This window comes from Xenopus laevis, chromosome 2S, assembly GCF_017654675.1.
Source record: "Xenopus laevis strain J_2021 chromosome 2S, Xenopus_laevis_v10.1, whole genome shotgun sequence".
NCBI classification, from domain to species: Eukaryota; Metazoa; Chordata; class Amphibia; order Anura; family Pipidae; genus Xenopus; species Xenopus laevis.
Genome location: NC_054374.1, coordinates 111,115,776 through 111,140,672, shown reverse-complemented (window position 1 = coordinate 111,140,672; position 24,897 = coordinate 111,115,776). Strand labels below are relative to the sequence as shown.

The 24,897-nt window shown below is 37.8% G+C and overlaps 1 pseudogene; it reads right to left on the bottom strand.

Annotated features, from left to right (window-relative positions):
- Positions 1 to 505: 505 nt before the first annotated feature.
- Positions 506 to 995, bottom strand: LOC108708973 (annotated as a pseudogene).
- Positions 996 to 24,897: the final 23,902 nt, after the last annotated feature.

The following is a 24,897-nucleotide window of genomic DNA, read 5'->3' as shown; positions in this document are numbered from 1 at the left end:
TCCAGCCGTTATATGCTACATTTTTATTAAAAACATTTTTTTATTTTGCACAACCTATATATTTACCCAGTTTTTATTTTTATACTGAACAATTCCTTTAATTGACATCAGAATCTGCCTTCAATGCAAGATATTAAAGGGGTAGTTCCATTAAGTTAACTTTTTCTATATTACAGAATGTCCTATTATCAACTTTTCAATTGCTGTTCAATCTTTATGTTTTTTAATTATCTTCTTCTGCCTCTTCCAGTTTTCAATGGGTGGTCACTGACCCTGGCGGGATACGATTTGTTATTTTTACTTTTGATTACATATCTTTCTATTCAGTCTGTCTCCCATTCTTTCATGCAAACCACTGGCTCATTGCTATGGTGAATTGTACCCTAGCAACCAGATAGCTGATGAATTTCAGACTGGAGAGCTTCTGAACAGAAAGCTAAAAAATTAAAAAAAAAAAAAAACTATTACAAATTTTCTGATTATCCCTGTATACATCATACTAAAAATGTAAAGATGAACTACCCCTTTAATATAATCTATTTTTTAGATCTAGCCCTGATGTGTTTAGCATTATGTCCCGGTCCCTTATATAATGTAGACCATGGCCCAAAAACATCGTAGCGTTTATGATAGGGAGGGACTCTGAAGAGACTCTGACTGGTAGCAGGTTGTGCTGTAGACAAAGCAGGTAATGATGCTGATAACAGCTGGTCTCTCATCCGGCAAATCATCTGCACCTTTCCACTCCAATATTTCAATCCCCTTAGGAGTCCGTTGGTACCAGTTTGGGCAGCCGTCAAAGTCATCCAGGAAATGCAGCAGCTGCTCATCAACAGAGTAGATTTCTCCTATAATACGTCTCCCTGTTCCTGCAATGTTCAGTAAGAATGGGATGTTGGCTTCCTCCACAGTCACCAGAGGATATTTACTGTATTACCAATTCCTTTAAAAACTGCTTTTTTGTGTTTGTAGCAAGACATTAACGTGTGATTGGTCTGCTCCCTCTTCAGTGTTCCATACACAACTATATTTGCCTTTTTTTTTTTTTGCAGAGGCAAAAATACCATAATCCATAGCAACACATTAAGGGGCCCATTTACTTAGTTCGAGTGAAGGAATAGATGAAAAATAGTTCGAATTTCGAATGGTCGAATATGGCTACTTCGACCTTCGACTTCGAATCGAACGATTCAAAGTAAAAATCGTTTGACTATTCGACCATTCGATAGTTGAAGTACTGTCTCTTTAAAAAATTCTTCGACCCCCTAGTTTGCCACCTAAAACCTACTGAGGCCAATTTTAGCCTATGGGGAAGGTCCCCATAGGCTTCCTAACAATTTCCTGATTGAAGGAATATCCTTCCATTGATGGATTAAAATCCTTTGAATCGCTTCGATTCGAAGGATTTAATCGTTCGATCGAACGATTATTCCTTCGATCGTAGGAACAGTGCAAAATCCTTCGACTTCGATATTCGAAGTCGAAGGATTTTACTTAGACGGTCGAATATCGAGGGTTAATTAACCCTCGATATTCGACCCTAGGTAAATGTGCCCCTAGATCTTTGCTTTCATTTTCTAACTTGTAGTATATTCAATATGAACAATGAGTTGCTGAACTGGCTGCTACGGCAACAGCACTGATGCAAGTTGGGGAGCACACTGCAGAATCACAAGCAGAATTGAGTTCACAGAACTGAAAGGGATAAATGAAATCTGTATTTGCAATTTAATGCAAAAATTTAAAGCCAGATTTTTAAAGGGAAGATACCGATACAATTTTTTTTTCTTTTTATTGGTGATAAAAAATGACTGACCATCAAAACCCTTTACTGCATTTAAAGGGCTAGTTAAAATTTTAAGATCTCAGTATTTAATTTCCTTTATACAGCAGTGAAAATAAGTATTGAACACGTCAATAGATTTCTAATGGGGCTTTTGACATGAAATTTACTCCAGATGTCGGTAACAACCCAAGTAATCCACACATGTAAAGAACTCAAAACAAATAAGTTCATAAATTAAGTTATCTAATGGCAACTTTTTAGACCTTGGGCCCCAGTACATCCTGCAGCTATAGCCCAGTCTCTCAATTGGCAGCAAAGAAGGTTATATATTAAAGGCCGAAAAACTAGTTTTTTTTTTTACTGTAAAATCCGATTTTTTGAGTGAAAAAAACTCTTATCTTTCAAGAGTCATTAAACCCCGAGGATGGAAAAAGTGTGAATCTGAAAATCCAACATTTCAGACCTACCGAAGTTGTAGATAATTCAAAAATTCCCAAAAATTCTGGCTTTTCTGGAAACAGCCAGAAAAAATTGAGCGATTCAGGAAAAATGTCTGAAAAATTTTCACATTTTTGCTCTAATTTTTCGTGTTTGTCTCCGATCTGATTAAATTGTGCATTTTTTTTAATAAATAAGGTCCAATTATGGATTTCAGTTTGGTCTGATTTGGATTTTGATAAATAAGGCCCAGAATATGCAAAAAGATCAATACTTAAAATCCTAAAACTTAAGATGAGTTCTTAAATAGATATGGTCTATATGGTGTGGCTTCAACAGGCAGTGTCCAGCACAAAGCGTTAAAAGTTAAATACAGTTTCCTTAAGAGGAAAGCAAAACTAAGCATTTTTATGCTGTATTTCAATGTTCCCTCTAAGCTGTGCACATGCACATACATTGTGAGGCTAGGGCACCCAACAAATTGTGGTTTGCACAAAGAATTTAGGGGTAAATTTACTAACTGGTGAAAATTCACCAACTACGGCTTCACACCCATAACTACACTTCGCCAGTTGAAAATTCGCTCAGACAACGCTAATGTACTAAAATGCAAAGTTGCGTCCAGGGCGCTGAACGCTGGTGAATTTTCGCTACCGTTACTTCAGTAATCATAGTGAAGATGCGCAATATCGTTCAATTCTGCCTAGAGTAACTTCGTTAGAGGTCTTCGTTTAGGCTAATTTGCATACGGTGGGAAATTTTAAGTTGAATGGACGTATATGTTGCAGCAATAGACAATAGAGTTGTTATAATGTCCTACAGATGAACCCACTGTATAGTTTTCCATATGTTAGAAAATGTATGGGGGAACCCGGGTGCCCAAAAAAAAATTAAGTACTAAGGCTATCACTCTGAAAAAAGGAAAACGCCAGTTTTTTGGGACTTAGAAACTTTTTCCACCAAAAATATGATGTAAGTAACAGAAGATTGAGGAAGATCTAAGCACTCCAATGCACTTCCCCTGGTCTGAGCTGGCGAAGACTAGTCTGGTGAAAGAGGTAACGTTCAGTAAAATCCGCATCTTAGTGAATTTGCGGAGTAACGTCCATTCTCCAGAGCAAAAATTCGCCTGGCGATCGAGTGCAAATGAGCGTCAGCGTCTGTCTCTTTTGCTAGCGTAGTTAAGCCTGCGCCCGTTATTAAATTGGTGAAGTGTCTGAAAGCGGTAACGCTGGCAAAATGTCGCCAGCGTTAGTCACTTCGCCCCTTTAGTAAAACTGCCTCTTAGTGTGAAACACAAAATTTAGCATTTATTCTGGCCTGGGCACACAGGTTTATATTGTGTGCTCAAAAGAAACTTTTTCTGCACTCCAAGAAGGAATTAGAGGGATGATAGCTGTATATGTATTAATGTATGTGAAAAAGCACTGTTTCTTTGGACTCTATTTGTTTCAGCTTTTTATATCAATGTTCTACTTTGGCTCAGATAACAATAGCTACAACCATTCAGAGACTTAACGCTCATGTAACAGAAATGGCTATAATAAGGATAACAAGGGCCATTATCTTTACACTTGTGTGTTTCAGTAAAGCCACAATGGTCCTTCAGGAAGAAGCTTGTCCCAAAAGACATTGTTAAGGGGTCAGAGGTGAGAGCTAAAACATGCAATTAACTCTTGTAAGAGGATTAAATCACTCGTGTTCACTTGGAATCAAACAAACGAATAGTGAATACAGTCTTTCAGATGCAGGCGGTGGTTGTTGTTGTTAAACTGAATATATATTTATATAATATTTATAAGTGAACAAATGAGCATACAGTATTTTTACCATGTAGGATGTATGTGTTTTATATGTTTAGCCAGATAAAGGGAAAGTTAGCTTTTTTATTTAGATGCTTTATTTTTAAAAGGCTCAATAAAAGGCTCAATATTGACATTTAATATTCAGTACAAAAGTCTGTAACAATAATGTAATAAATATAACGTTCTAATATATGGACTAAAAATCGAGGAATCAGGGACCGAGATATGTCCAAATCAATAGGGAATAATTAGAGACTATTGAAAAAAAATTGAAAAAACTAAAACTGAAACCAAAATTAAAAAAACGTTAGAAAATTTTTTTCAGGGAGAACAATAAGGAAATAATTAGGAAAAAATTATTAGAAGTGAATTAAGCAATTGACAAGAAATACACAAAGCTAAATATGAAAATGCAATTCATTAACTGAAAAAAACAACAATGGGATATAGAAGACTGCCATACAAAGAATTGGTTAGCTAGAAAAAACATGTCAGTTACCATTCACGGTTGAAACCCCCCATGTGTTGAAATACTGTTTAATGACATAAGCTTTGCCTGTATGTGTGCTGTTAAATCTGGGGGAAACATTTAAAACTGTACATGCTTTGCATCTGGGGTATCCTGCAAGAAGAACTTTGGGCCACTACACAAATAGTATAGCATTTACCGTATATACTCCAGTATAAGATGAGTTTTTCAGCATCCAAAATGTGCTGAAAAAGTCTACCTCAGCTTATACTCGAGTCAGTGTGCAGTAGCTGCGACTGCAGTCACTTTTAATCATTCCTATACCAACAGTTCGCTTGGGGAGAGACTGCAATATCACACAGCGCCCTCTGTTGGTTATATGAAAGAATAACCGTGACTGCAATATCACACAGCACCCTCTGTTGGTTATATGAAAGAATAACAGTGCGCCCTCTGTTGGTTATATGAAAGAATAACAGTGACTGCAATATCACACAGCGCCATCTGTTGGTTATATGAAAGAATAACCGTGACTGCAATATCACACAGTGCCCTCTGTTGGTTATATGAAAGAATAACCGTGACTGCAATATTACACAGCACCCTCTGTTGGTTATATGAAAGAATAACCGTGACTGCAATATCACACAGCACCCTCTGTTGGTTATATGAAAGAATAATAGTGACTGCAATATCACACAGCACCCTCTGTTGGTTACATGAAAGAATAACAGTGACTGCAATATCACACAGCACCCTCTGTTGGTTATACGAAAGATTAACAGTGATGGCAATATCACACAGCACCCTCTGCACATGGTAGTGGGACAGTGGGACAATGCACACAGTATTCCGTTTGGCAATTCTCTGTCACCATCAACTTTGCAAAGAAGTTCGGTTGATCACTGGGGGGGGGTCGCTTTAGTTGTTAGTTGGCTGTAGTTGTGTCCAGGCTTATACTCGAGTCAATACGTTTTCCCAGTTTTCGTGGTAAAATTAGGTACCTCGGCTTATACTCGGGTCGGCTTATACTCTAGTACAGTGATCCCCAACCAGTAGCTCGTGAGCAACATGTTGCTCTCCAACCCCTTGGATGTTGCTCTCAGGGTCCTCAAAGCAGGGGCTTATTTTTGAATTCCTGGCTTGAAAGCAAGTTTTAATTACATAAAAACTAAGTATACTGCCAAGTTGAGCCTCTTGTAGGTTGCCAGTCCACATAGGGGCTACCAAATAGCCAATCATAGACCTTATTTGGCACCCCAAGTGACGCTTTCATGCTTGTGTTGCTCCCCAACTATTTTTACATTTGAATGTGGCTCATGGGTAAAAAAGGTTGGGGACCCCTGCTCTAGTATATACAGTACCTACAGGACGCAACAGTGTAGGTTTAGCCTGGTGGAAGGAGTCTGAAAGGATCTTTAAGGCTGGTGCTAAACTCACATGAAAGTATAAATGCGGCATAAAAAATAAATATAAATGCAGCATTAATTTTATTTCTACAAGAAGTGCCCTGGAGAGTTTTGGCTTGGCTTTCCCAGTCCATTGTGATTGCATGAGAGGAGTATTACTGCAAGCACATTGTGCCGGGGGCAGCTACTTATACAATGCAGGACACGGTGTGCAAAGTGCAAAGAAAAGCAGCACGTACATGCGCGCCTGCAAAAGGCGCCTGCTTTTCCCCTTTGTTAATTCTGAAGCGTGCTGGACAATTGCAAACCAAAAAATGTGAATTTTCACAAACACAAAGTAAAAAAAATTTGAAGACCAAATTCAAATATTCCAAAACATAGCCTAAGTTATTTCTGTCCGGAATTTATTGTTGTTGACATTTTTCAAATCCAGCAGCTCTTATGTTAAACTGGCACACAGGCCTATAGTGTAGAATTCAGCCAACCATACTGTATATATAGATACTTTCCCTTTTAGCTAATTAGCGCTACTATAATTATACCCATGTTTCATGGGCCAGTTTGGTATAAGTGGGTCCTCAGGTAGTGAGTGGAAATGTTTACAAAACCTATACTTGTGTTAGCAGCGTTATAGACAGATGGGCTGGGTGAGATTAAAGGTAAATGGATCAGCATAAAAGCAACTGTATTGTTGTACGAATTCTATAATTCAAAACACAGTGCTACTAGTTACACATACAGTATATATTGTATATACATCAGCTTCTTGGAGAAAGAATCTTTAAAATCATTTCATTTATTTGGCAGCTGCAAACAGAGAGCTCTATTTATACACCCGCTCACTTACTCAGTCAAAATAAATACACGCCACACGTTTAGTCATCTTTCCTACACTGTTACAAAAAATTAATCCCATGTAAAAAAAAATCCACATTGTCTTGTACCTCCCTATTCTTTCAACTTTTATCAGCTGTGTTGTTTGGCTGAGCTGCACTTTCACTTTGAAATATACAATATTTAAGGGATACTGATTTAATATGGATTGATTTGGTTTTATTTGTGGTTTTTGTTTCATTTTAAAAAGAAAATCTCTTTTGGTGCAAGTATTGTATTACCTAGTCCTTATGCGAGTGTCTGTTCCTGCACTAAACTAGATGTTTCCTTCAGTAAAGGGAAGACTTATCAAAAACATGTTGGCAGTTTTCATGATTTGAAAAAAAAAAACCACGGATACTCACGTGAGTATTTTCTGAAGCCATGAATAGCTGGGATTTAATAAATTAAAAAAAAGAAGTCTGCAGAAAAAAACTCTGCCTCAGCTCCACTGTGTATCAATCTCCAGATCCAAACTTCCCCTGGAGCTCCTGTACTATTCAGCAAAGTGCAAAGAACATGGTAGTGTCCGTATGTGCACTTTATGCTTCCACGTAAATGAGGCTCACAAGTGCCACATAAGGATCTTCAAGACTTTCCATTGTTTTCTATTACACTACTATAGCTTGAAGGCACTAAAAGAAATTGGAAACAAGTCAGTTAAACTCAGAGTAAAAATGCCACTGAACTTCTAAAATATTTGTGTTCTCAAAAACAGCAAGACACAATTTAAACTGTATACAATATCCAGTTTGGAGCTTATAAACAAAAAGGTGCAAATAAAGAGAACTGGCAGACTGCATTGGTGCCTTCACTAAGCCTAGAAAGATGGATAAAAGAAACCAGCTAAAACTTGAAGAAGATAACCAGTGTTGGGCCTTGAAGGGACATTTATCAGGGAGATTACAGTGTGTGGCACATGTATGCACAGCCCTCCTCTAGTCATGATGGTATATTTATCAAAGAGTGAAGTTAAAGATCTCCACAATCCACTAGAGTGAAATTCATTTCTATAGGATTTTGAAATGCGTATTTATCAAAGGATGAACTTTCACCCACTGATAAATACTCCTTTAAAAATCCCATAGAAAGTACCTTCTTCCAGATTTGTAGTGAGTGTAAGACTGTACTCCCCGCATACACCTGTAGCGCAGTTCAAAGCGAACACTGACTTTCCTCCGGGGTCCCAAACGGGTTCTTTTCTATGGTGGTCCGAGCATAACCTCCTTTCAATACACTCACTGACTAAAACTGGGGAACTCCTAACATGGCAACAATTACAAGACAAATACGATATCCCACAAAGTGAATTTCTGCACTACCACCAAATCAGACATTACATAAGAGCTTTATGGAAGGAGAAAAAGTTCCAGAATCCAACTTTATATGAAAAAATGTGTTTACAAGACTTCCCCCAAAAGCGGACTATTTTTATCTTGTACGATCTATTAAACCACCCTACTCCCTTGAAACAACTTGGGTTTATAGCTGCCTGGGAAAAAGACCTGCGGATTTGTATGGAGGAGGACCAATGGCTAGACATTATCAAGGATGCCACACATTGTTCTATTAACATAGCTATTCAAGAAACCTCTCAAAAAATACTGCACCAATGGTACCTTGTACCGGCCAAACTAGCAAAATGGTATCCGACTACTGTAGCTCCCCATTATGCTTCAGAAATTGTGGTCAACAAGGTAACTTTATGCACATTTGGTGGGAATGCCCCAAAGCTGCCAGATTCTGGATTCGCATATATACTTTGATAACCAATGTCACTGGTCTGTCGCTCAGGAAAGACCCGGCGTAGGCCCTGATCCACAAGAGAGTCCCAGGAGGCAATAAGCACATTAGGAAATTGATCACTCACATCTTCTCAGCCTCAAAACAGGTTATAGCGTCTTCCTTGAAATCTCCGACTCTGGACTTCCACATGGTTAAAACCAAATTGGATAACATGCTCCTCCTAGAAAAGATGACCAGCTTCCACACAGCCTCCCAAAAACAATTCCACAAAATCTGGACACCGTGGATGGCATACAGGAACGTGTTACCTCCTTAACAGCCCAACCTTCCTTCCACCCTCACCGGAAGGGATGACATAATCTCAACTAAACTGTATTCTTGCCCTCATTGTAGCCACCTCTTACCCGCCTTGATGTTTAAATTGATATGACCTCTACCCTTTGAATGATATGACAATCAATATGACAGTACTCAAATAAGGTTTGACTCAAAACTGTTTATTGTTGTTTATTGTACGTTTCAGATGACAAGGTGAATGTTTTATGTGTCTTAACATTTTTGTAGGCTGGGACATGCCCAGTGACTACAAATCTTGAACCATGTTTGTGTACAATTCTTTTCTCTGTCTCTTTTGCCTGCAAATAAAAATAAATATAAATTAAAAATCCCATAGAAATGAATGGAGAGTGGCGGAATTTCACTCTAGTAGATTGTGGAGATCTCTAACTTCACTCTTTGATAAATATACCCCATGGACTACAGTAAAAAAAATATCATTGTTATGCTTTATTGATACAGTGTTGACATATATTCCAGCACTTTACTGAGATTATTCATCATTTACATCAGTCCCTGCCCCAGTCAGTTTTATCAGGAACATACCAGCAAGTTCTTATCATTATTACTATATAGCACCAACATATTTCACAGCCCTTTACAGAGATTATACATCATTCTTATCCCTGTTCCGTGTAAATCATTACATTTATTCCAGCTAATGAAGCTCATACAAAAAAAAACACATTTAATAATACCATTGAAAGAACTACTAATAAGCCCAATAATGTGAATCCATACGTCCCCCAGTATGTAGCAAGTGCCAAGATGGTTTTAATTTATATTGAGAAACATTGGCTTTTAGCCTGGAATCCCAGGATTGGTTTCTTTTTGTTTTGCAGTGCTCCATCATTTTCTCTTGAGAAAAAAAAAACAACTTCAGTTTTGGCTCCCAGACCAGATGTACTTACATATTCATTCTTTAGAAGTTTCTTAGAACTGTAGGAAGCAGGTGGAAAAACAAAAACAATGAACTTTAAACTCAAGTTCTGCCTGACTCAATGAAGTTATTTCTAGGGCCGTTTTTTGCCTCATCTGAAACAATTAACCCATGCTTTGCTTGCTTCCCAAATTACAATGTAGTGCTATGCACCCTACATAGAAACAGGAGGGGTTAAGACAAGTCAGTAGGCTAAAAGGATTTGTGGAATTACATCCTGTTAAACCTTTGATTCAGTTATGTACTATTTTCTTTACGACACAAACAAGAGTTTCCTGCTCTGCAGAAAACCTTTGAAACCCTATTGAGTTTTTCTAGAGTTTATGGCAAAGCACCTTTCTTACATTAGCAGCCCAGGCACCAAAAGAATGACGGCTTGCTTTGAAATGGAAGGGTTATGGTCTCTTCACAGCAGTTGTTCACTTAGGAACCATGAACTCAATTCTGTAAAAACAAACAAGGAGCATCACAGAGTAAATTGCTTGTAGCCTACGAGAAGATAATAATCCTTTGATGATATTTTTAACCATATGACTATTAAAATGCAATGGACTATAAAAAATGAAATACAGAAAAGCCTATAAAATCTCTCTCTCTCTCTCTCTCTCTCTCTCTCTCTCTCTATATATATACTGTATATCTATAGCATAAATTGCTTTTGTCTGTCTAGTGCTTGCCATAGATGTTGAGATTTTTAAAAAAATCCGATCCTCATCGTGAGACCAAGATTTTCTCGGAACGATCGTACGAATTTACGAAAAAAGACCAATTTGCCAGGAATCCAAAGGGGAGCTGTCTGCTTGACCCTGCAAACATAGATAGATTGCACTGGGACCGACAAAGATTTTTTGACCTGGCCGATCAATTTCCTGACAGATGTCGGCCGAAAAATCGTAAGATGTACAATCGTTCGAATCCCACTAACCGCACGATAATTTCGAAAGATTGGTCGGACTTCCCTAAAATCGGACGTTCGGCAAGAAGAATCGTCGCGTCTATGGGGAGCTTAAGAAATACTAAGGGGGAGATTTATCAAAGAGTGAAGTTAGAGATCTCCACATTCCTCTAGCGTGAAATTCCAGCAATCTCCATTTATTTCTATGGGATTTTTAAAGGCATATGCGTTTAAAAACCCAATAGAAATAAATCTAGAGAGGCGGTATTACACTGTGGAAATCTCTAACTTCACTCTTTGATAAATCTACCCCTAAAAGTTAATATAAAGTTGATGTTGCTATACACATCTAACACACATCTCATTGCACTATTGCTACTAAAACAACATCGTGGGGCACATTTACCTAGGGTCGAATATCGAGGTTAATTAACCCTCGATATTCGACAGTCGAAGTAAAATCCTTCGACTTCGAATATCAAAGTCGAAGGATTTATCGCTATTCCTACGATTGAATGATCGCAGGAATAATCGTTTGATCGAACGATTAAATTCTTCGAATCGAACGATTCAAAGGATTTTAATCATCGATCGAAGGATATTCCTTCGATCAGAAAATTGTTAGGAAGCCTATGGGGATCTTCCCCATAGGCTAACATTGGCCTCGGTAGGTTTTAGGTGGCGAACTAGGGGGTTGAAGTATTTTTTAAAGAGACAGTACTTCGACTATCGAATGGTCAAATAGTCGAACTATTTTTAGTTCGAATCGTTCAATTTGAAGTCCAAGGTCGTAGTCGAAGGTCGAAGTAGCCCATTTAATGCCATTAGTGGCATATCGGGGAAAGATCCGCTCGTTTGGCGATGCCGCCAAACGAGCAGATCTTTGAGTCTATGGCCAGCTTTAGACTAACTATAGTTGTCTTCTTCTTATTAGCACAATCTTTGAACAAGCATTTGTTTGGCACATGGACTGAGTATTACCGGGTTCTCCAGCCAAATAAGCTCATTACAGGCACGGCTCAGAGATGACTTTAAACATCCCATCCTGTTATTACAATAAAGCAAATGCTCTATTAATTGACTATGGTCACCACATGAGATTCTGCAGCACCTTAATACGTATATATTGATAGAGAAATATTTTGCTTTCTTTCCTGCTAACGCCCAGTCAACATGGTATCATACTTATTACACGGACTGAACCGTTCTCAAACCAGACACTTAATTATGGAATGATTGGCAGCTGCTTGCAAATTATATAGGTACCCAGGCTTACTACAGTCACTACTGATTCCCATGTATAGAGGATTGCAAATAAAGAATGCAACAAGCCAGCTGCCATTTCCACCTCACAAGAGAAATACTGACAACTGAACTGCTTTATGGATCTATTAATTTTTATTGTTTAACATCTCATAATTAGATAGACCATAGGGATCATTTACTATTCCTCTTAAGCAAAGTGAAAGAGCATGCCCCCTACTGCTCAACCATGGAGCACTACTGGTCAATTGACATTTGATCCACTAAAACCAAGTTATTTGCATTTGTTTGCTCAACTGATTTAGGAAACTGTGGAGTTGATGTCAGCTTGAGGTAGGTGTTCTTTCCAGGAATCGTTAGGGGCAAATTTACTAAGCGGCGAAAACTTGTCAGCGATGGCTTCGCAGGCAGCACAACACTTTCGCCAGGCGAAAATTCACTCAGACAACGCTAGTTCACTAACATGCAAAGTTGCGTCCTGGGCGCCAAATGCTAGCGAAGTTGCGCTAGTGTTAATTCGGCAAGCAGAGCAAAGTTGCGCTAGCATTGACTAATTTGCATACATCGGGAAGTTAAAGTTGTATGGACATATAAGCCAGGGAAGCTTAGTAAAAGAAAATAGAGTTGTTATAATGACCTACACATGAGCCCACTGTATAGTTTATGTGCCATATGTTAGGAAATGTAGGGGGGAAGCTGGTTACCCCACAAATTGCTGGAGCTGGAGTTTAGAATTGAGAAATAATAAGAGCAACATCAGGATACAGAGGTCTCAGCTTGCTTTGTCTGACTAAAACAATATGATTCACAACACAACAATAAGCGGAAGTTGGTCAGTATTCCAGGCTGCCTAATATTGTTTTAGATCTTTGAAGTGAGAGTCAATTTTCTTATTGATAGCTTGTTTCTTTTTCTGCCAATAGGGATATAAAACGATATATCATTTTGTAAGGAGTCTATAAGCATACTGTTAACCTGTGTTTGGGTATGTTTTAGATTATTTTGTAATGTTTTTTGGCTTTAGGAACAAAAGTTTATAATGATTAATTTAGGAATTTAAGAATGTCAGATTTGCAGTTGCAATGGTTGGAATATAATGGCAACATCCTTAATAAGATCATTTCAGTTATTATTAGGATAATAATATATCATCAGCAAGATTTCTCATTTTCTCCAAAACCTATTGCTACATCGGCCCATGCTTTTTACAGTTGTTCGATTAAATTTGAATAAAATTAACTGGAACTCATAAGCCAAATCATTTGATAATGCAATGGTGGCCATCAAAGGGAAAATCTGATTGGACCTGGCCAACTAGAAGCTGTTTTTTCATCACTTTGGAAAACACATGCATTGTATTTTCATTTATTTTGTAGTAACATATGGTTTAAAAGTAATGCAGAGGGGGGATGTTACCAGGGGGTTTGTAGTTGTCATCTGCAAAGACATATTTTGCTAGCCTAATTTTGTGCCTGTGTTGTGACTGCACTAACAGTTACTGTATATTTCATTTATAAGAATGAAGACATCTAAGAGGAATCAATCTATCAAACCTCTTGCCATAGGGTTCATATCTGATGTCATAACGGCAGTCAGAAGGGTCTCTCTATTCCTAAAGTTTAAAAAATATAGTCCTGTTGACTATCTTTGTCCCCATTTAGTAACAAAAATTGCAAGTTCTCATCATTCAGTGGAAAGATGGTCATTTAGTCTGTTAGTATCTCACTGTACATTTTCTAGTTTACTGTAGGTTTAATAAGTATATATGTCAGAACTTGAAGCAGACACTAGTAGGGTTATTTACTAAGCTCCGAATAACCGAAACTCCCCTAAATCTGAAAAATTTGTGATTTTTTTTATAAAATCTGACTTTTAAAAGAAAATCACAAATTTTTCGGAATTTATTAAACCCCGAGGGCTAAAAAGCCCAGATCTAAAAACACAGCATCTCAAACCTGTCGAGGTTGCATAAAAGTCAATGGGAACAGTCGCATAGATTTTTGGATGTGTCGGGGGTTTCTGGCAATTTCACAATGTTTTCTGAGCTTTCGGGTAAAAACTCCGAAAAATTCGGAGATTTCGGGGAAAATTCATGAAAAAATTTTGAAAATCTGAGCTTTTCCCGCAAAGCAAATTTTTGCGAAAATGTAATAATAAATAAGCGTTAAAAACCCAAGCGGGTTAGATCGTAGTTTGTAGCAGCGGATATTGAGATAAATTCGGACCTTGATAAATAACCCCCTAGGGGTTTGCTAGCTATTGTCAAGTTACTGCTCTCATGGAACGATCTGGAGCTATAGAAAATGTGAGAGATGAGAATGTTTGCAAATGATAATGATTAATAGAAGGCTAAAAGCCTGGTCAAACAATTTTCAGAAATTGCCATTTGTTTCTCTTCTAATAAGATCTCCCTATTTAGGTGTTCACAGTTGGTATTCCTTTCATGCTATGTGTTGTGTTTCTGTGCCTCCATTCCCTTATTTCCTCTGTCTTTTTTTCAACTGACTTTCCTAAATAAAAAGCCCAGTTTTCTATGTATGCCTACAGATGACGATCACATACTTCCTAAATAAGCTACTGGGATGAATAGGAATAACGAGGGCTCAGTTGTGGTCCTGACTGGTATATAAATAGCATGGACACATTTATACATTCTCACACAATAGGGTCAATTTTATTAGTAGTCGTCTGCCTATATAATTTTGGAGTGAGGGAGGAAACCCCCCCGCAGACACAGAACATACAAACTCGTTGCAGATAGCGGCTGAGCTGGATTTAAACTAAGAACCCAGTGCTGCCTGGGAGAAATGTTACCCATTGAGCCACCCTGCTGCCCTATAGAAACAAGAGTCTTAACAACAGCATTGCACCTTACTACTCATCATCATTTTTTTATTCTTGGAGTTGTAAAATCCATACATTCATTATATTTGTATTCATTCCATGCAGTTAACAGACTCGTCCTTTATTTTTGAAGATATCGGAAGAGAAATGACATACTGGTAAAAATGTTTAGTAAACATACAGCTGCCAGGGCATCCAGTACTCACTCACACCATATGATGTGTGCTCACCCCTTGGGACTGCCCTTGTGTTTATGCAGATATTGTTCCACAGATGCATTTTTTTCACATTTTTAATGAGGGTTTTCTAGCCAAGGATTACTGTACACAGAGATTGCACAGCCAACTTCATATTGTCATTTCGATAGACAAATCATTGCTTTTTCAGTATTTTTTTTTCTTGCTTCTCATTAGAAACACTGAGTGTTTGCAGGTAGGGTTGCCAGATTTTCTGGAAAAAACATCAGCCTTCCGATATCCTTATATTTCTTTTCTATTATTAACATTGGCATCAGGTATCATTATTATCGGCTATGCCATTAAAATACTGGCCAGGTGGCAATTCTATAAGCAGCTGGTTACATCTCTCTAGATTTCCTATGCAAATAGAATGATCTGGGCTATTTCATTTTGTGTTGCTGCGATATAAATAACAGATAATAAATGTCCAGACACCACAACTGGCATGGTTATTTTAGTGCACTTCAGACTTAATTTAGTTTAAGTCAATCTAATAATAATATGGTGACAATGTATCAGCAAAACCACGCAGAAACCCAGGAGCTATATTCTGTCCTTGGTGAAGACTAGGGGGCATATTTTTTATGCTTGTAAAAAAAATCGCTGAAAAAACAGTGTAAAAAGCTGTTGAATAAACGTTCTTGTTTTGATCTCCACTTATTACCTAAAAGCTCAGATCTAGAGCTTCACAAGAGGAACTCTATTGGCTCTCATTCATATGTATTATATGAAGAACAGAAGCATTTACAATATTGCACCTTACTCCCCATGCATATACATATTTGTGTATTTATTGTTAAATTGTCAGGTATGTTTTTAGATGGAAAAGAAGTAATGCCTTTTAATCACTGAATCTACTGAAGCAGTTGTAGGTTGTTGTGAAAGAATACTATAGTTTCTACAAGCTTAATATCTCAGTGTCTTTAAGGTCAAAGGGCAATAACACATAGAGCTACTAGTAGCAGCTACTTGTTGTGGCTACAAAATGCCAAAAAATACCCTGCCATAGACTAAAACACGTGTCTTAGCTGAAACAATTATTATTATTGTCTATTTTGTCACCATGACTAGTACTGTAGCTGGTTACTAGTAACTCCATCTGTCATTGCCCTAAAGTTGTATTAACAAAATGCATCCTACAAGTTGGATGTAGTCGCATGGGTCAAAATATAATGTGACTGATAGAAAAGTCTGATGCGTAAACATGTAAAATTTTCGCATCCGACACGACTGTTTGATGTGAATGGTGTATACTGCTTCTTCATCTGACAATATAAAACCGGATGGTTCAGAAAGACTTTTTTCATTAAAAAATATATTGACTGTCAGATGTTAAACGCATGAAGAAATAACACCATTCGACTTTGGGCTACATTCAATTCAATGAGAAAAAGAAAAGAATCTCATGGTTTATCACATGAAAAAACTTTTCTCCAAATTCAGTTCCAATTTTTTCTCATGGAATTCAATAGAGTACAACCAGGCAGAAGATACTGTAATGGAATCAATTAGCGAATGTGTTTATTTGTGCTCAAACCTGCATTAAATGCAAAAAATACATGCCTGTGTGTAAGAGCCCTAAATATTTATAATGGGCAGGTACAGAAGACCTCTTGTCTTTGTCTGTATGAATTTTAGTCACATCCTCATTTAACCCCACCTAATGGTTTCAAATTGTCTGTTTTCTTGCTCTAGTTTATACAGGAGCAGTGACCAGCTCCTTGTTGTAACTCCCCCACTTTCCAGCTATAGTCAGGTGACCCAGTGGTTTGGGAGTTTTAACCTTGAAAGCAACTAGTAAGCTGCAGGTAAAACTTAGTGCCTGTGTTAAATGTATAATGAAGCAATAGAATTCTGAATGAATCTAATAAAAGTTGAGTGTGAGACTGGCCAGATATGGGATGACTTTGATGTAGTTGGTCATCTTAAATATATTGCAATATATGGACAAATAATCCCTGTTTTGTTTAAAGGGGGAACATTTTTTGTAGTGTAAGGCACAAAATGTCTTTATTTTTTTAAAGGAGAAGGAAAGGCAATTTACATTGGGGTTGCCAAATTTTAGGCACCCCCAAGTGATTATATTTACTTACCTGACACCCCATGCCGGTGCTCCAATCAGCAGAAATCTGCACTGGCCCCGGATTCTTCCAGCGAGCAACCACTGAGCAAATCTCTTGCCTCTTCTTTGTTTTTTAAATTTCCCGGGGCACTCGAACGAGTTTTCCGTTACAGTTCGTCTTTTCACTCTACTGCGCATGTGCAGCTGTGAGAAGACAGAGGAAGCAGGTAGAGGATCGCTCCATTGTGCTCACTGGAAGAACCCTGTAGTTTTCTGCTGATAGGAGCACCGACCTGGGGTGTCAGGTAAGTAAATATTATAACTTGGGGTGCTTAACTTTTGGCAACCCGAGTCTAAATTGCTTTTGCTTTAATATATTGATAATAGGTGAGCACAGAGGTTATCTTGTCTTTTGTTTAAAGTTCCTGCAAGTAAAATCAGGTGTGCACATTTCTCAGCAATGGGCAGCAACCCATAGCAACCAATCAGTAGTTAGCTTTTTTTCAGCCAGCTGAAGGTAGAACAATTCAAACATTTAATTGGTTGCCATGGGCTAATTGCCAAGGTGCTAATTTGCCCAATGTTAATACATGAGCCCCAATGTGTTCTGTACATTAGACTGCAAGTAATAACCATAATGACAAAGACTATTCATAGCCTGGACTTTTATTTGCCTGCTGTACCAGAAATTATTCATTTGCTCTCATTACACCCTAACGCAACCTTTAGCCTTCCGTAACATAACAGTCATTCTTCAGTTCTATATGCTACAAATGGGAATTAAATGACTTTCCCTCATATCCATCTTCTCAACTGATCTACACAATGATGCAATTAAAAAAAATCCCATTACAGTTCAGAAACATAAAGGATCATATATATGAAATGATGACCTTTCATGTCAATAGAAGGGAGCAGCATTCAGATCTTATTCTACACTATATATGTACATATAGTATGTCTCTCTCTCTCTCTCTCTCTCTCTCTCTCTCTCTCTCTCTCTCTCTATATATATATATATATATATATACAGGTATATACAGTTGTAGTAAGAATAATAGCAGTGAGTTTAAAAAAGTGAATAAAGCTCAAAATCCTTATAATAGCTTTTAGTTCCATACACACAAATGCATTGGGGGCAAATCAATGCATTCTATTCTAAATCAAAACATGAAGAAAAGTTTATCAAATTTGTGTTATTCCTTTACAGAAAGTGAAGAAAAGGGAATATTAAGATGTTCCAATAAATACCAGTATCTGCATTCTTTTTTACAAACTCAAACATTCACTGTATAAACTGAAACATGTTTCATGATTTTGCTTTCCTTTGATTCACTGAACTAATATTTAGTTGTATAAGTAGTGTTTCTGAGAACTGCTGCACGTCTGTGTTTCATGGACCCGGCGAACTTCTGTCACCTGTTACATTCCACAATTATTCTGTATTTTTTGCTTTTGCCTCAGTAACAACATTTTTAATGGCACCCACAAGTTTTCTATTGGATTAAGGTCCGGGGATTGGCTGGCCACTCCATAATGTCAATCTTGTTGGTCTGGAACCAAGATGTTGCTTGTTTACTGGTGTGTTTGAGGTTTTTGTCTTGTTCAAACACCCATTTCAAAACCATTTCCTCTTCACCATAAGACAACATGACCTCCAAGTATTTTGATGTAATGAAACTGATCCATGATCCCCGGTATGTGATAAATAGGTCCAACACCATAGTATGAGAAACACTCCCATATCATGATGCTTGTGCCACCATTCTTCACTGTCTTCACAGTGTACTGTGGTTTAAATGGAATGTTGGAGGGCAAATTGTAACCTCTTCAACAATGGGACTATGCAGGGGCTTCTTGCCAATAGCTTGGCTTCACATAGGCGTCTTCTAATTGTAACAGTACTCACAGGTAACTTTACACCTTCTTTGATCTTCCTTTTTTCCAGTTTTTTTCCACGTCTTACAGGTTTTGCATAATGTGGGTTAGACTGAGCACTGGCAAAAGTGTGCTTCTAGCAGCTGGTCAACACCAAAGCGTGGGTTAGATTAAATGCTGGTGATTTCTTTCTGTGTTTCGTGTACGAATTGTAGCCAAATATTGCCTATAGCTGCCATTCAGCCTTTAAAACAGGGAATTATTTACAGGTGTATGTTAATGAGCTGGGGCTTAAAAGCTCCCTGCTAACACCTCATTTTTTGTAGTAATTATAAATGCAAATCATGCGCTGGCAATTTTTTTCTTCCTTTTTGTGTACACATGTGCAATAGTTCTTAGAAACAGTGCTTGTACAACTAAATATTAATTCAGTGATTCAAAGAAAAGCAAAATCGTGAAACATTTTTCAGTTTATACAACGAGGGTCCGATTTTTTCAGGTCAGACTTTTAAAGGGGAAAAACACAATTTTTTCATAGAAAAAAAACTCAAATTTTTCGTGATTTATTAAACCCAGCTGGAATGTAGTCCTTACCTGCTACTTTTCGTTTCATACAATTCGATTTTGCTGCCTGCGACTTTATCTGACTTGTCTCCTGCATTTTGTCAATCCGAGTGATCTAATGAAAGACGCCCATGGAGTTCAGCCCTAAGATTGGGCCCTATACAGTAAATCTCCTTCAGGTGCTTATGAGGCTCAACCTGTGGTCTCCAAGCTGGACCATCCTCATTTCACAAATATTCATTCAGAGGGTTTTGTCTGAGAATGATGGGAGCTGTAGCTTAGCAAAAGCCATGGGTCTCAAAGCATTACCTCATCAAGGGCCCCATTTAGGCATTATCCAGCTCCACACTTAACACATTGAACTTGTGCTCATAAATTAACCTTATTATCTGACTGCGTGCTATTTTATGAGATTTGAGTGTTAATTTGGCAACCATCACTCATAGGAACAATTATGCCAAAAGAAATAAGGTTCCTTAAGTGAGATGTGCACATGTCTTGTAGAATATTTCTAGAACACAAATATAATGAGCACTGCTTCTAAAGATTGCATTTTCCCCTTAAGTAAATGAGTGCAGCAGTGACTGACAATTCTGTAAGCAGAAAGCTAACAGCAAGACAAATGACAAAAAAGTGGGATGTGTGAGACAAGAAGAAGCAATTCCAGGGTCGCTGTAACTGTATGCAATGTATATCTGTCTCAGGGATCTGCAGCCCTACTGACTGGGTCCATTTGTATAGAAATCATCCAAAATAAATCATGTACAGTATTTTATTCACTGATCTGTGGCACCAAATAAGTAACCTCTAAAGAAAAGGGTTAAATGCTTATCGTCAGCCTTAATTTTACCTTAATGTGAATATTGGTGTGTTTAATCTTTTGGTAGGTTTCTATCACTTTGTATGACTTCTTTAAATATGATCGTGAGGGAAGGGGATCTGGCATTATTCCAGCACTAGTTACCTGAGAATGTCAGCTCATTGGTGTTCACCATCTGTTTTCCTTTGCACAACAGTGGGGTAACAGGGCTCCTTGGTACTTTCTATACCATATGTTTGGGCCAGGAACTCCCCACTATGGTCTGGCAAAATGCATAGGAAGCAGCTGGGATTAAATAAGCCTGGCCCTTAACTAAATTGTCCACTGATTAGAGACAGGCGAGTAAGTGGCATGGGGCTATTAGCAAATACAGTGCCTAACAGCGGACAGCTTCAGCGGCATAGTGGGGCCCAAGCTGGAAGTTGTAAAGAGCTCGTATCGGAAACACTGCTGGATCCAGACACTAATTCACAGCATTATCTATGTATCACTGTACGTTGTTGCGTAGGTATGCATTCGAAATCAGAATGCTAGGAAACAATTGTATAACGATTTTCCAGTTGGCCAAGGCTGCTAATTATTCAACATTTGGTATAAGTGAAAAATAGAAGCAGCACAAGCAGAAACAAGGTAGAAATTGTATTTTTCAGATATAAGGTTGCCCACGGATACTTTCAATAAGAACTTAAACTCAGCCAGAAGAACTTTTCTTTACTATATATGACCAATAATATAGGTATGATTATTCAATACGAAACCTTGATACAACTGTCTCCAACTAATAAAGTTTAATGTGCTGCAGCAATATTCAGTATAATACATCTAATCGTAGTGTTCACTGTCTTTCATCATGAATAGACCTGGCCATAGAATACACTAATGGGAGAACGAAATACACTTATTGGCATCAAAGACATATAATCAAGCTATTCACAGTCACACCAAAATGACTTGCAGGTCTGTTGTCATCATGTTAAATATAGAGAGAGGTTAGGATTCGACTAACTAGACTAGTGTCTCAACATGTGTTAACTCTAATGAAAAAGCAGCACTCTTCATTTAGGCGGCTTATTACACCACAATGTAGCTCAACAATATTTTGTTTGTCTGCATTCTGTCTCGGAAAAAGAAATGGCACAAAGGACACTACGGTTAGGAAGAAGAATTATGAGAAATTCCTGTTCAAGGCTGTGCTGTTTAACAAAAGTAATACTGCATAAGGCTGTCCCTTTAAAGGAGGATAATGGCATATACAGTATGCAATTCGCTGGCCAGTCTGACAGATCAACTTTCATGTACAAACCATTCGCGTTTTAACCCTACCTAGTGCCACTGCACACAGTTTAGTGTACATCACATACTGTAGATGAACCAATACATAACCCATTTCTTGCATGCAATGTGTGCAAGGTTCAGACTCCAGGGATCCTCAGTTGATTGGCCCAAAATGAAAAACCAGTGTGGCTAATGACCCCCTGTTGGTGAAGGTGTAGGCTTACTGGCCAACCCTTAGGGCTCATACAGACGATTGGGTTTTCCTGCACTCTCTTGTGGCTGAATGCTTTAAAACTGAATGCAGAGGAGCGCAGACAAAACCGTTCATCTGTACGAGCCCTTAGAGTAACGGCCCCTTTAGCTTTTGTGGTGACCTTAATTCTGTATACCATAAAGAGAGAAGAGGCTACTGAAACACATTCAAGTCTTAAAATAGATACATGTATGTAAACAGAACTATTTGCACATCAGTACAGCAGATTTACATAATGGAAACATAATATAGATCACTAATGTAAAAGTAATGCAAATGTTAATACAGTGGAACCTCAATTTTACATCCCCCTGTTTTTAGTTTTTCCTGGAATTTTACACCATTTTTTTTCTGGTCCCCTAAAAAAAGTAAAATGGGGGTTCTACTGTATATGTGTATTGTATACCTGTACATTTTTGATCCACCTGTCCTAAAGCTAGGAACTACTTACCTGAGTCAATAGTTTAGGAACCTGTTACCCAGAAACAGGAAGATCATCTGCCATAGATTATATTTTAAGCAAGTAATCATAATTTTTAAAAAGATTTCATTTCCTTTTTTTCCTGTAATAATAACACAGTACCTTGTACTTGACTAACTAAGCTGCATGAATCCAATGGTTTTAAGGTATTGAGATCCCTTATCCAGAAAACAACAGGTCCCAAGCATTCTGGATTATTGATCTCATACTATTTGCAGAGCTACTGCCAGTTAAGAGAGGCATACAAACTTCATATCTGAAATATTATATATATTATATATAGTGATGAGGGAAATTTTTGCCGCATTTCACTGCAGAAATAATGCCCATAGACTCCAAAAATTGACACACTACATCGGGCGACAAAAAAAATTTGACACCAAAATGACCCCACTTCAATGCATATTGGTGAAATTTTGCCGTTTTACGAATTTTTGGCAAATCAAAACGGGTCAGATTTGCCCATCACTAATTATAAATTAATTCTTATAAACAACTCATAACAGTTCCAAAATATTTATATAGACAAAAATAGAGGACTGACTAACAAAAAATTCATATATTCAGCTTTAAGCAGTGGCTTTAACTGAACAATATCTGCATTTGTACAGAGGAATTGGAGAACTGTATGAAAAGCAACACTTCCAACAATGTTTGATACTGCGCAGGGGTTGCTATATAGAATTGTTCATTTGGCTTTCTGCTCAGCATTTAAAAGAACCTCTGTTCCTGTTTGAATACCATATATATTTATGTTAAAAGCATTCTGACATAGGGCTGGTTTATGTTATGTGTTCCAATTACAACGATAGAAAAAGACTGCATGTAGAGCACTTAAAGTGAATGCGAAAATGCCGTTCAGCGCCAATTAACACAGCAAGACCTAGCCTAAACTGCTCAGTGCCGTGAAAAAAGGGGGAACAACAGGAATAATGCAAATAGAACTAAGATATACTAAAGCGAAAATTAATTAAGAGACACAAGTCAAGAAAAAAAAAAACCTGTAAAATATAATAAGGCAAAATGTTCAGCAGAATTTCAACAGACACAAAATGCAGCTTTTTATAAAGAAATATTCAACCAGCTGCCATTATACACCCCTTATGCTGCCGTGGAGCTCCATAGTTGCTCTAGATGGGAAATAAAAGGGATACCACAGGTTTTTCATATAGAGAGCCCAATAAGGGCCGAATGAAGTAAATACAATGCACTGGTAATACGAGTCTACACAACAGGAGGAAATCCTGCAGCATTTTGCTTTCCTGATTGTAAAGAAATGAGGCAAGATGTGGCCAGAGGTATTTAAGAATTATCTGCATATCTATGTGATATTATTAAATTGCCAGGGAAGGAGATACAGATAAATATGTATTGTATTAATTATATAAAAGATAATGTGTCCTTTGCTGTGACTAAAAGGCTATTGTAAGTATCAGAGTTTGATCTCCTTAACTAACCAAAGTCAGAGGTGACAGGTAGAATGGTGCTTATGCACAGCAGGGGGCACTTTGTTGTAACACACAAAAAAAGAATTAGGCGTATAATCATTATATACCTGCGTTATGTGTTCATGACAACATTCAAAATAGAGATATTTGCTGTTCTAGGTTTCTCTCATTTCAAGCCTCATATTATATGAAATGCAGATAAGATAATGGTTGATAAACCTGGCATCAGATGTATAATCCTCCTGCAAGAAAAGTTGTACATGTGAATTCATTTTTTTTTGGGGGGGGGGGTTATCAACATATTGGCAGAATTTTCACCACTGTGGTGATGTCATTCATGTACCTTAAAATTAGGGATGCACTGAATCCACCGAATACCGAACCAAATATGCAAATAAAGGGTGGGAAGGGGAAATTTTCTTTACTTCCTTGTTTTGTGACAAAAAGTCACGCAATTTCCCTCCCCACTCCTAATTTGCATATGCAAATTAGGATTCAGACTCGGTTTGACCAGGCAGAAGGATTCGGCTGAATCCGAATCCTGTTGAAAAAGGCCGAATCCTGGCCGAATCCCGAACCGAATCCTGGATTCGGTGCAGCCCTACTTAAAATGCATCGGCCACTTACTGACAATATCAGCAGCAAGGTGTATTATTTTAATTAGCCTGATAACTGGAGGAAATAGGGGGTGCTGCTGGACAAGTGGGCTTATGTGAAGATTGCAGTAATTATAATGAGCATATACTGTATAGCCAATAATGATAATATGAGAGAATAAATGGCTTTAACAGCGCTAGTGGCAATATTAGTGGCATCCCCCTTTGCCACAAAATATAGACAATTCCTATATAAGAACTAGACCCCCCCCTCACCCCTTTTATGGTGTAATCTCACCTTTTCAGGAAACATTCTTCTGATCACTGGTCAATACTCCTGCAGGATGCACCATTATACGCTTTGCACTCTTCTCATATAATAGTCCCTAACCCCTCTGTGCAATAGTAGGAATATTGGGAATATTAAGCGAGAAAAAATAAATAAAAAATAATGACCTCTTTCTGCAATCTGTCATC